This window comes from Canis lupus, chromosome 2 (assembly GCF_003254725.2).
Source record: "Canis lupus dingo isolate Sandy chromosome 2, ASM325472v2, whole genome shotgun sequence".
Lineage (NCBI taxonomy): Eukaryota > Metazoa > Chordata > Mammalia > Carnivora > Canidae > Canis > Canis lupus.
The window spans coordinates 27,599,813-27,612,597 of NC_064244.1; the positions used below are offsets into that span (position 1 = coordinate 27,599,813).

The following is a 12,785-nucleotide window of genomic DNA, read 5'->3' on the forward strand; positions in this document are numbered from 1 at the left end:
AGTTTGAAAAGACAAGAGAAAAGCTTGAGTCCATGATTTCTGTTGGACTCCCTCAGAGATGCCATAGCCCAAGACATGGCTGCCTCTCCCCTCAGTCCTAGGAAATCACGCTGATTGAGGTAGTCTTGCTCTGCTAGCTCTCTAAACAGAGATCGTCTCTTTCTCTGGAGCATGCCGTTGGGTTTTGCTCCACTTTTTTATTTCCCCCAAGATGTGTATTATTAGGCATAGGAGTGATTCAGTGCAGGGGACAAGAGTGTGCACCCTGCTGCCAGGTTGAATGGTTTGTATCATGTTTCTGACACTTGCCAGCTGTGGAAACTTGAGAAAACTTAAGCCTCAGTTACTTTATCTGTGAAATGGTGAGGGTAACTTTAACATGGTAGTGTTGTCGTGAGGGCTAGATTAGCCCATGGGCTCAGCATAGTGCTTGGCACAGAATAAATACCTTTATTAGAATTATTACTGCTTCTAACTACTACTATTCCCAGCATGCACTCTGTGGGGTTTAAGTCTGAGGAGTTACCAATGGTGTCCTACTTTGCAAAATGCCTACCTGCTGCTCTGGGAGGCCTAACCAGGAGGGTTTCTGGAGGCAGAGTCACAGGCCTGTGATGGGGGAGCATGGGACATACAAGGACCAACAGGTGGACAGTCTTCTGGGAGCCGGGCAGAGCATGGCCATGCTGACATTAAGGTTATGGTAAGGACTTTTGTCTTTATCCTGAGAGCAATTAAGCTAACAAAGTTTTTAGGGGAGGAAATTTTGTGATCAAATTTGTAATTTGGGAAGACTACTCTTTCTACTCTTGAGAACAGGTTGGGTGGCACCAGAGTTAAAGAAGGTGAGAGACTAATTGGTAAACTACTATACAGCAGTCCAGGTAAGACATGCAGGACCTGGGACTGGAGTTGGAGTGGAGGAAATAGAAGTAATTTGTAGTAAAAATCAAGAGGACACGTTTATGAATTAGAGGGTAGGGGTTGATGAAAAGGATGGTATCACTTATAATTCCTAGTTTTGACAGAGCGATTGGATGGTTGGTAGGGCCGTATATTGTGTTCATTTTGAGATGCTTTTGAGATAGCACAAACAGAAATGTTAACTCTACTATTGGATATGCAAATCTAGAGCTCAAGGGAAAGTCTGGGACTGAATTGGCAGTCATTAGGTGGCAATGTGTTTTTACAAAGTTGGAGAGAGGTATAACAGTAGCAAAACAGGTGAGAAATTCTAAGAGAGTATCTTAAGGTCAAAGATTTTTGAGCATGTACAAATGTTGATGGGAAATGGAGGGAACATATACATATTCAGGAGGAAAGAGGAAGAATAAAGTATGTAAAGTATGTAATGTATCTGTGTTTTTAAAGAATATGTATACCTGTCATATTTTAGAAAAAGATTTCGAAATAGCTTATTATATTTTCAAAATATAAAACCAAAAAACAAAAAAGCAATTGTGATTCATTTTTATAATACTGAAATCTGATACAAGAAAATTGCAATTCAGGTGGTGTCTGGGGTGAGTTGGTCCATCAGGATGACCAAAAGCAACAAAACCCTCGAATCCAGGCCAGCACCTGATTTTGTAAATGAAATTTTATTGGAATACAGACATGCCTATTCCTTTACATATTGTTAATGGCTACTTTCCCACTACAACAATGGAGCTGAACTGAGATTGTGTGGCCTGCAAAGCCTACGGTATTTTCTATCTGCCCCTTTCCAGGAAAAGTATGCCCATCCCTGCTCTGGCAGGGCCTGACCATCTCACCAGGCAAGAAATCTGGAGGGAGAACCAGCTCCCAGATTGATGAGAAAAGGGATCAACAATCCCATAAAGAACTAGATTCTTCTGGTCTCTGGACTTTCTCATTCTCAGTGTATGCGTTTTGTTCTGAGGCTGGGTCCTGTTGTGGTTGCAAGCCGGCTGGGGCAGCATGCTTTCATATCAAGTAGAGAGACAATGAAAGCTTATCACCAGTCATGGAAGCATTTCCCCCCTTAGTCTGATTGGACCTACTTAGGTGGAATACTCATCTGGATTGATTAGGGTCACAAACAGAAATGGATAGAGTAGCAAGGTGGTTTGGAAAGAAACATTATCATTATTATTATATGATTATTATTTTAGTTTTGGCTCTTAGGAAGCTCTAAACAAATTTATTGCTCAAATGTAGAAACCAGTAATAGTAGTTCCTGTTCATTGGTTGTCTGTCTAGCATCCACTTTTGCTCCTAAGAGAATCCCAGTTTTCTTGCAGTGTGCCCACTGCCCTTGCATAGCTGCATTCTTTAGAGGAAGGTGACAAGAGTCTCACCTCCCACCCGCCACACCACCCTGCTACTCTATCCATATAATGTTTATTATATGACAAAAGAAGACATCTGATTCTATCATTCTTCCTAAGTTTTTCTGCAAAACCATCTCTATTCTAGCAGTTCCAACAGAATGTCTTAGGGACCCAGACTGAAAGGGGATAGAGAGTGAGAGAGGATCCCCCAAACTGTCCTTGCATGATCTGTGCTGAGCAAGGACAAAAGCAGGATGGGACAGAGGGCCTGTGGGGAGAGAGAAAGAGGGAAAGCGGAGGGCAGGGAAAGAGATCTGCAGACAGAACATATTCAAAGATGCCAAGAAGTGAAGGAGAAGCAGACAAGGAAAGGACACACTGGAGTTGGGATGGAAGAAAGTAGAGAAAGCCATAGCCTGGGAGAGGAAGGGACGGGGAACAACAGCATTTGGGGGATCCTGGCAATAATCTGTGTAACAAGAGGGAACGTTCAAGTGAGCTGTAAATGTCGGGTAGGGGGAAAAACAAGGTTGGTATCCTTAGTCCTGTCACATCCTTCCCAGGCTCCCATTCATCCCTTCACTGAGAAGATTCCATGAGGATGTTCTCTAGTATTGCTTTGGAAACATAAAAATCACCTTCTCAAGCTTGGACTTCTGTTTCTAAATTCTCACTTCATTTCCACAGGTGTGGCATGTTTCTCCTCGTGGGCACGCTTGTTGGAAGAGCTTTCGACGCAGGGCCTCACAGGCTTTGTCCATCATGCTTTCTGGGTGGCTTAGAACAACCATCATTTCTCCTTTGAAAAAAAATCTTTCTTCTTTCCGCTTTTTAATGCACAAGATAAAGACAACCAAATTGCCACCCAGTAGAGTCCTGTGCAAGCCTTTGTGAGAAAAAGAGGGATTTGGAGAGACTTGGGATGTATGGTCTCCGTGAACTGGACTTGCTCAATGGGTGGCTTTAGGAGGGGTTTCTCTCTCAGGCTCCCCACATGCTGACTCCCTGGGTATATCACAAGGTAACATTTGTAATACTAAGCGAGTGCCTTCCATAAACCTTGCATTTTATATATTCTATGTAATTTAATCCCCAGGACAACTGTGCAAAGGCAGTTTACTAACCCATGTTACAGATGAAGATTCATTCACAGAAGTGAATCCCCCAAACTCACAGAACTGGAATTTGAATTCAGGGATCATTAGCTTACAAAGAAGACTGGCCCTCTTTCCATGATCCCCTTTGTCACTTTCTTACATAAGATGCATATTTCAGCCAAGTTAACTGTATATCAACATTTAAATACACAGTTGATAACGCCAAGGGGAGTTTGTTATTTTAAGGATTTCTGGCAGAGTTTTTTTTGTGTAAGCACTGTCCTTTTAAATTTATCTTGTATGTATACTTAGATTTTTCTATGTTGATTTTACAAATACACAACCAATCTATTAATTGCCGTCCCTGTTCTGATTTGCCTATAACTGAACATGTATTTCTTAAAGTTGTCTCTTTTTAGCGCTAAAACAAAAATATTAAAAGAATCTGCCCTATCTCATCCTTAATTAACTGGAATAGCCACTTCTGCTCACTGCTCACCTTTTACCCAGACCCAAACGGGGAAAAGCAGAAAGGGATTGTTCTATCCCCTTTACAAAGAGATCAATACATCATACAGAAGTTTATTACTAGACTTCTTGGGCAGTTTTACAAATAATAATCAATAATTTTGCCTAAAATAATATTTTGGCTACAACCCTTTACATGTGCAAATGCCTTTGCAAAATTCACGAAGATGTTAAGTCTTTTTTTTTTTTTAAATGTTAAGTCTTTATTTTGAGAACAGGTAAGAATGATGGATTCATAACTGGCTAATCTTTTTGCAAGTCCTGTGTATAAAGTGCTGCAGCCTTAGACATAGAATGTTAAAATCTACCATAAATACATTATTAATATGTAAGAAAAACTCTTTTAACAGCTGCATGTCATTTTATTGTTACAATAGCCTTATGAATGTGACATTAATAAAATCGATGCCATAATACAGCCCCTAAATTGGTTGTTACTGGTAATGAGGGAATAATTTGGAAGTAAATAGTCCCTGGCAAAACTGAGGATGGTTATTTATTTCAGAGTTGATTAATTAATAATTGTTCATTAACTAGTGCTAAAGGCCTCACGTTTTGTTTGCCTCTTCACCAAAAGATATTGGTGCTTTATTTTGGTGCCAATGCTAATGGTTAATTACTACTCTGGGACCCTGGAATTTGACTGGGGCACAAAAGTTTGCTAGCAGCTTGCTTTGCTAAAGGCTTCACAGGAGAAGAAAAAAAAAAAAAAAAAAAACAACCCTCCAGACCCATGAGTCTCACTTCCAAGCTCTTGTGCTTTATGCACAATGTTTCGGCCCTGAGGCTAAGGTTTGGAAAGCTGCACAAGAAAACTATTCATAGCTGAAGCTTTGGGGAATGTTTTCATGGGCTGAGTCTTAAATAAACTGAAGTTGTTTTAATTGACTGCACTACCAGCCTGCTTCCAGGAGGAATTTCATCAGGGTGTGGTTAATACCTCATTCGCTGGGTTTGTTGGTGAATATTTTGACTACTGGGACCTAATTGCATCTCAGATCTTGAAATAGTTGCAAACAAAGCATGACATTTTCAAATGGTTCGGGAAAGAAATGAATTTCCTTAGCTGTTTTTTGTTGTTCCTGGCCAGAACTGGAGAGGACGGCATTTCTGCTGAAGAGCACACAAACTCATTGATTTATTGCTTGACAGTTGACAAAAGTAGATATTTGCATGTTTGGTGCCTGATGATAGCAGGTTTCGAAATTTTTCCAGGGCACAAAGTGTCCGAATTACTTTTAAATTTCTTTGCATGAAGAAGTGTTTTGTTTTGGCTGCATTTTTTTAAGTCTAAAAATACACGGCCTTTGCCATGTCGAGAGCTCTAAATTTAATTAATCTCATTCTTACACATAATATAGGTATTTAGAAAAATTAACACTGAGCACTTTGTGGCCATTGCAATGGGTTTCTTCTGATAGGCTGACTTGCTAGTTAAAATAAAACTTTAAATCCCTCATGCTGGAAGGACACACAGGGGCATTTGTTTAATTCTTTGATCCAGAACTAAATCCAGGTAATCAAACCGTGGCTTGTCTATCCTATTCTGAAAGGTTTCCAGGAAGGAATACTCCATCGCCTGGCAACCTACTGCAGCGTGGAATGGGGAAGTCCTGAAGCATGTCTTACTCAGCGCCTTCTTGCTGCATCAGAAGTTTTGCTCTCTGTGGATACTGAGAACTGATGGGTATAGTCTATTTATAAGAACCTTTCAGATTCCTGAAGATAGTTATTAAATTTCTCTTCAACTTTCTTCCCACTAAGCTAATTAACTCGGTTCTTTGAACCTTCCCTTGTAAGGCTTCACAGAGCTGTCATGGCTTATATACACAGCAATTCTCAGTTCCAGTTCTCAAGTTACGTCCAGGATGCTTATTAGGTGTTTGGCCAGGAGACATTTGAAAGGTCTCAAGGAGTTCCACCTAAGGTATTCTCCTGTGATGACTTTATAAATCTCTATGATCCACCAGGTGCTGAGATCTAACCTGTACACCTCCCACCGCGCGAAGCTGTCAGGCTTCTCTATGTTACAGTAGATGGCTGTCCCCTTCGCGGAGTTTAAATATTGTGGAGGAGATTACATCGACATGAAGTCACTTCAGCCCAAATTTACTACCCTGTCATCATTGATGTGAGTGGCTCTTCCTAAGGCAGCTTTCCTTCAAAATGGATTTATCAAGGAGAGTCCACTGGTTGGAGGAATAGACGAAGTCATTCATGTCAGGACGAACTGAAAGAGGGAGAAGTCTGACTGCAATGTGGGGCCTGGGGGTGGGGGTATGGGGTGCAGGAACCCAGGAATGGCTCCCCTCTGGGATTTGGTTCCCATCCACAAGTACAGACTCAAAAAGGGAGGTTTCGGTCACATCAGCAATGCCTGTCTTCATAATGTTCCACATAGCACCTGGTCCTCCATGCTACCCTTTATTTTACTTATTAAGAGCAACCCAGCAGTTGCATTAGCATCATAAACTCATATCTCTTGTCATTACACAAACATTGCATGTTTATTTGAAATTAATGAGAAAAAGCTGATTAGCTAAAAAAAGAAGAGAAAAAGGATCTTTGCAATCTTATCAGTAAAACTACTGATAGTAACTTATTATATTTTATACCTTTTTATTGTGAAAATTTGCACAAAAGTAAGATCACAGCATGCAGTTTTACAAGCATTTTTAAATTTATAAGATACTAAGCATGTATTTCAATATTGACAAATACGATTTCCATTTTTTTTAGTGGTTGAATGGCCCTTTAGCATATGAATATAATTTACTTAACCTCTATGCTATTGTTGGACAGTTTATTTTCAATATTAACTATGAAAAACTATACTTAGATGAACACTTTTAAGGCTAAAACTTTGTACATTTGTCTAGTCAAGTCCTAGAAAGGAGTGGAAAAATAACAGAACAGGGCCGCTCCGGTGGCCCAGCAGTTTACACCGCCTTCAGCCCAGGGCGTGATCCTGGAGACCAAGGATTGAATCCCACGTCGGGCTCCCTGCATGGAGCCCGCTTCTCCCTCTGCCTGTGTCTCTGCCTCTCTCTCTCTCTCTCTCTCTCTCTCTGTCTCTTATGAATAAATAAATAAAATCTAAAAAAAGAAAAAGAAAATAACAGAACAGTACACGTTGTTACAGCTGTCACTAAAGATTGCACCATTACCCTATGGAAGGGTTTCGTCCATTGATTATCTGATGAGCTGTGTCCTTTATTCATTTCCTCATCAACTCTTGGAAATTCTTACATTTTTTTGGCAGGTTAATAGTCTAAAAATGATATGTCATTTTTGTTTTTTAAAATCAACTTTATTAAAGTATAAATTATATAGAGCATAATAAAATGTACTCACTTTACATGCACAGTTTCAGAGGTTTTTGACATATAATCACCATCCACATGAGATACAGATTATTTCCATCATTCCATAAAGTTCACTCACGTCCCTTTGTGCTGCCAGTCCTAGATAATCACTGATCTGTTTGCAATTGCTAGAGACTCCTTTTGCTTATTCTATAATTTCATATGTATAGAATCACATTATCTATACTCGAGTCTGGCTTCATTTGCTCGGCATAACATTTTTGAGATTCATTTTCTTATATTGTAATTTTTCCTTTTTATTTATCACTGGCTAGTATTGCAATATACAGATAAACTATATATATATATTACTATTTATATGGTAGTTACCTTTAGACATTTTTTTGAGATTTAGCTATTATTAGTAAGTTTCGATGAACATCTGTATCAAAGTCTTTTTGTAGACATATGTTTTCATTTCTCTTGGGTCAATACCTAGGTATGAAATCACTGGGTCATGTAATAAATGCATGTTCAACTTTATCAGAAAATGTGAAGCAGTTTTCCAAGGTTGTACAATTTATATGAGCCACCACAATGTATGAGAGTTCCAGTTGCTCTACATCCTTGCCAATAGTTGACATTATTAGCTTTTTAAATTTTAGCTGTTCCAATGGATGTGCAGTGGTATGTCATTGTGGTTTCAATTTTCATTTGCTGATGACTAGGGACACTTGGCATCTCTTCATGTGCTTATGGCCATTCACATATTTTCTTTTATTTATTTACTTTTTTTAAAAAAATTCTTTTACAGATTGTATTTATTTATTCATGAGAGACACACACAGAGAGAGAATCAGAGACACAGGGAGAGGGAGAAGCAGGCTCTCTGCAGGGAACCCGATGTGGGACTCGATCCCGGGTCTCCAGGATCACGCCCTGGGCTGAAGGCAGCACCAAACTGCTGAGCAACCCGAGCTGTCCACATACTTTCTTTTATGAAGTGTCAGATTAAATGTTGCCCAGTTCTTAACTGGATTATTATTGAATTGGTAAAATCCATTATATACACTGGATACAAATGTGTGTCATATATATAATATAAAAAACATAAGATATATACATACTATTTATATATATAATATACTATATTTTCTCATTTTCTCCTAGCTAGTGGTTTTTGTTTTCATTTTTATCTCTTAATGATGTATTCCAAAAAGCAGAAAGTTTTCATCTTGATTGGAATCCAAAGTGCCATTTTTTCCTCATTATGATTAAATGCTTTTTGTTTCACTTAAGAAATCATTGCCTACAAGAAAGTTGTAAAGTTTATCAGTTATGTTTCTTTTTGAGGTTTTCCAGCATTAGTAAATATATTTGGTCTGTGATCCATTTTGAGATAATTTTGTGAATGATGTAAGAATTGAGGCTTCTGTTTGTTTGTTTGTTTTTGCACCATTTATAAAAGGTTGTCCTCCCCCCAATCATATGACCTGGGCTCTTTGGTCAAATGAATGAATTAGCTAGATGTGTGTGGTTCTATTTCTGGATTCTGCATTCAGTTCCATTGGCCTACATGACTATCCTAATGCTAATGCCACATTTGCTTGATTACTAGAGTTTAATTTTTATTTTTTATTTTTTGGTAATACTCAAATTAGGAAATATAAGCCCTCTTTTTTCGAAATTATTTTGGTATCCTACATTCTCTGTATACCCCATATACATTTTAACACTAGTTTGTCAATTTTTACAAGAAAACTTGTAAGGACTGCATTAGGATGGCTTTGAATAAATGGATACATTTTGAGGTCATTGATATCTTAATAATACTGAGTCTTCCAATCCATGAAGATAGTTTATCTCTCTTTAATTTCTGCAGCAATGTTTTGTGGTTTCAGGTCTTACACATATTTTATTAAATTATTTTATTTTTTATGCCATTGCAAGTAGTATTATTTTAAAAATTCTTTTTTTTTTAATTTTTAGTATTTTTTTAAAGATTTTATTTATTTATTCATGAGAATACACAGAGAGGAGAGAGAGAGGCAGAGACACAGGCAGAGGGAGAAGCAGGCTCCACACAGGGAGCCTGATGTGGGACTCCATCCTGGGTCTCCAGGATCACGCCCTGAGCTGTAGGCGGCGCTAAACCGCTGAGCCACCGGGGCTGCCCTAAAAATTCTTTTTTTTTCCAATTGTTCATTACTGGTGTATAGAAATGCAATCGATTTTTATATTTTGACCTTGGATTTTGTAAGCTTTCTCAATCTTACTATATTTCTGTAGTTATTTTTATACATCTCTTCAGATTAGCTACATACATAATTTTGCAAATAAAGACAGTTTGATTTCTTCTTTTCTAAATTGTTTTCCTTTTATTTATTTTTCAGATCTTATTGGGCAAGAGCACCCCTACACCCAGCACAATGTTGAGTAGCAATTGGAAGAGAAGACACCCTTTCTTTGTTTCTGATCTTAGGGAAGAAGCATTTAGGCTTTCACCATTAAAGATGGTGTGAGTTGCTAAAGATGATGTGAGTTGAAGGGGGTTTTTTTGTTTGTTTTTTTGTTTGTTTTTTGTTTTGTTTTGTTTTGTTTTAAAGATTTTACTTACTTGAAGAGAGGGAGACAGAAAACATGAGCAAAGGGAGAGGCAAAAAGGAGAGGGGCAAAGGGAGAGGGACAAGCAGACTCCACATTGAGCAGGGAGCCCAACATTGGGCTCCATCCCAGAACCCTGGGATCATGACCAAAGGCAGACATTTCACTAACTGCGCCACCCAGGCACCCCTGTAGGTTTTTCATAGATACCCCTTATCAGTTTAAAAAAGTACTTTTTATTTCTAGTTTTCTATAGGATTTTACTAAACCTAGATATTAACATTTTTTCTTATTTTTTATACATCTTTTGGGATAATCATATAATTGTCCCCCTCTCTCCTCATCCTACTAACAAGATAAACTATAAGGAAATGTAAGTAAAGTGTTGTAAGGCTCTCACATTTTACAGGAAGTGATGTAATATTATTTGGAGGTAGACTATGAGAGGATAAGAATGCATAGCATAATCCTTCAAACAACCACTAAAGCAAAACAAACGAAGACAAAGCAAAACTAGTGACAGCGCTAAAATCCCAATTGTAGAGATAACAGAAAAACATTTTTAAAAAATTCTCAGTTGGGGTGCCTTTGTGGTGTAGCCAGCTAAGCTTCCAATTCTTGGTTTTGGCTGGGGTCTGATCCTGGAATCTAAGCCCTGCTTCAGGCTCTGTGCTCAGCAGAGTCTGCTTGGGTTTTTCTCTCCCTCTGCCCCTGTGCCCCTTGCCTCCTGTCTCTCAAATAAAGAAATAAAAAGAAAGAAAGAAAGAAAGAAAGAAAGAAAGAAAGAAAGAAAGAAAGAAAGAAGAAAGAACCTCAATAAAAAAAAAAAAAAAAAGCAAGTGATGCTGAAGATTCAAATCCATACAAGTGGTGAGAAAGGCCCAGTTTTGAGAAATATTTCTGAGGCTGAAGTAGTAATACTTAAATCCCCACAAAGGCAAGGACTACAGAGAAATCAAGGATTTTTCCCTTGTCCATCTAATCTCTAGGCTTTAAGAAGGACCTCATTTTAATTTGAAGTTGCAGTGGAGACAAGCACAGACTTTCTCAGAGCAAGGTGTGTCCTTGTGTATGTTTCATCACCACCTATCAGATATATAATGAGTTCAAGTTTCGTTTGTTGTATAAACATGACCAGACCCACACCTGCCCTTTTAGGACTTTATAATCTAGTGGGGAAAAAAAATTAAAGCTTACATTTTTATGGTAATGTGCTGTACCCAAGAAAAATCCTTCTCTTCTGTAGTAAAGATCTTTTGAGGTGTACTCAGTCCTTAGGTCTTAGTGTTTCTTGGATGGGCAGCCCAATTTCAATGTCATATGAAAACATTTCTCTCTAGTGGCCTCAGCTTTCTTTCCTCATACCTCTCTCACTAGCCTCATAATTGAGGACTTTAATTTATTCACCACACAGTGTCTTTGCCCTCCTGCCATCTGTAATTTATGCCTTACACACTCTGCTGCCTGGTATTATTTAATTCTGCTTTAAAAAATGACAAGAGTTTTGTGAGCCAGTTGGTAGGAATCACCCCATTAAAAATATTGTTATGCATAACGGTGTTTAGAAGAAATTCCCAGCAGTGAATTTCAGTTTTGTAAGATAATGTTCTTTTTAACACTACCCAGCTGGTGGTTACAGTTATCATTAATATTATAAAATAAAGATAACAGGAGCCCCAGGGAAAGAAGTATGACCTCTCAGGAGAATGCTAGAGTTTCTTATCCAGGTCTGCACAATCTATTCAGGCAAACAAAAGGGAGCAGTAACAACACCAGGGTGGGAACAGGACATGGGTTTTCACCCCAGAGCAGCATCCCTGAAGTGCTAAAATGTGCAGTCAATATTGGACCACCACTGACCTTTCTTTTCTTCAATATCTTTTTTCAACAGGGCATACATTGATCATGAAGACATTAAGAGTGTCCTAGAAGTGCAGAGAGATGGTAAGTCTTATTTTTTCTTCTCTTTGAAGATCTCACAGCCAACATTCTAATCTTTATCCTCCTGATTATATTGTCCTTCTTGGGTAGTACTGAATAGAGAAAGAGATGGAGGACACGACCTAACAGATGACCAGAACCAATTCTTCTTCTTTCTGGACATACATTCAGTCCACACTACCCATTTCTCTGCTCTGTAACTAAGTTCTGGCCAATAGAAAGCAAGAGATGTGCTCTATTTCTGGGCTGGGCCCATAAACCCTGCCAACGTTTGATATTCTCTACTCTTTTTCCTTTCACCAGCTTGACTCAACTACTCATTGGAAGTCTTACTGAAGACAACCTAGTCACAAGATTGAAGAAGCTCAGGGATGCTTGGGTGACTCAGTTGGTTAAATGTCTATCTTCAGCTCAGATTATGATCCTGGGGTCCTGAGATTGAGCCCTGTATTGGGCTTCCTGCTCAGTGGTGAGTCTGCTTCTCCCTCTGCCCCTCCCCTCTGCTCATGTTCTCTCTCACTCTCTCTTTCTCTTGAATAAATAAATAAAATCTTAAAAAGATTAAAGAAGCCCAAGTACCTAGATCAATACTTAGAGAGGAGCCACTGTTAGCGGCTGAATTGTGTTCCCCCCAAACGCATTTGTTGAAATTCTAACCCCTAATTTCTCAGAATGTGACCTTATTTGGAGATAAAGTCTTTACATAGGCAGTCAAGTTTAAGTGAGGTCATTAGAATTGGCCCTAACCTCATATGACTGATGTCCTTATGAAAAGAGGAAATTGGACACAGGCACTGAGGAAGAACACAGGGAGAAAACAGCCATCTACAAGCCGAGAAGAAAAAGCCTGGGACAAGTCCTTCCTTGCAGCCCTCAGAAGGAGCCAACTTTACTGATACCTCAATTTTGGGCTTCTAGACTCCTTAACAACAAGACAATAAACTTCTGTTGTTTAAGTCACCCAGTTTATAGTGTTTGGTTACAGCAGTTCTAATATCAACGACAAGCTGCCCACC

At 38.8% G+C, this 12,785-nt stretch overlaps 1 long non-coding RNA gene across 2 annotated transcripts; it reads left to right on the forward strand.

Annotated features, from left to right (window-relative positions):
• The first annotated feature begins 5,505 nt into the window (after positions 1-5,505).
• On the forward strand, positions 5,506-12,283 carry LOC112659100 (uncharacterized). 2 transcript variants are annotated; one of them, XR_003136174.2, is made up of 5 exons: positions 5,506-5,606; positions 5,890-6,050; positions 9,618-9,761; positions 11,720-11,772; positions 12,073-12,283. It is a non-coding gene; the product is annotated as an uncharacterized LOC112659100 (long non-coding RNA). The 2 variants fall into 2 exon arrangements; XR_003136173.2 differs by having other exon boundaries at positions 9,618-9,740.
• The last annotated feature ends 502 nt before the right edge of the window (positions 12,284-12,785 follow it).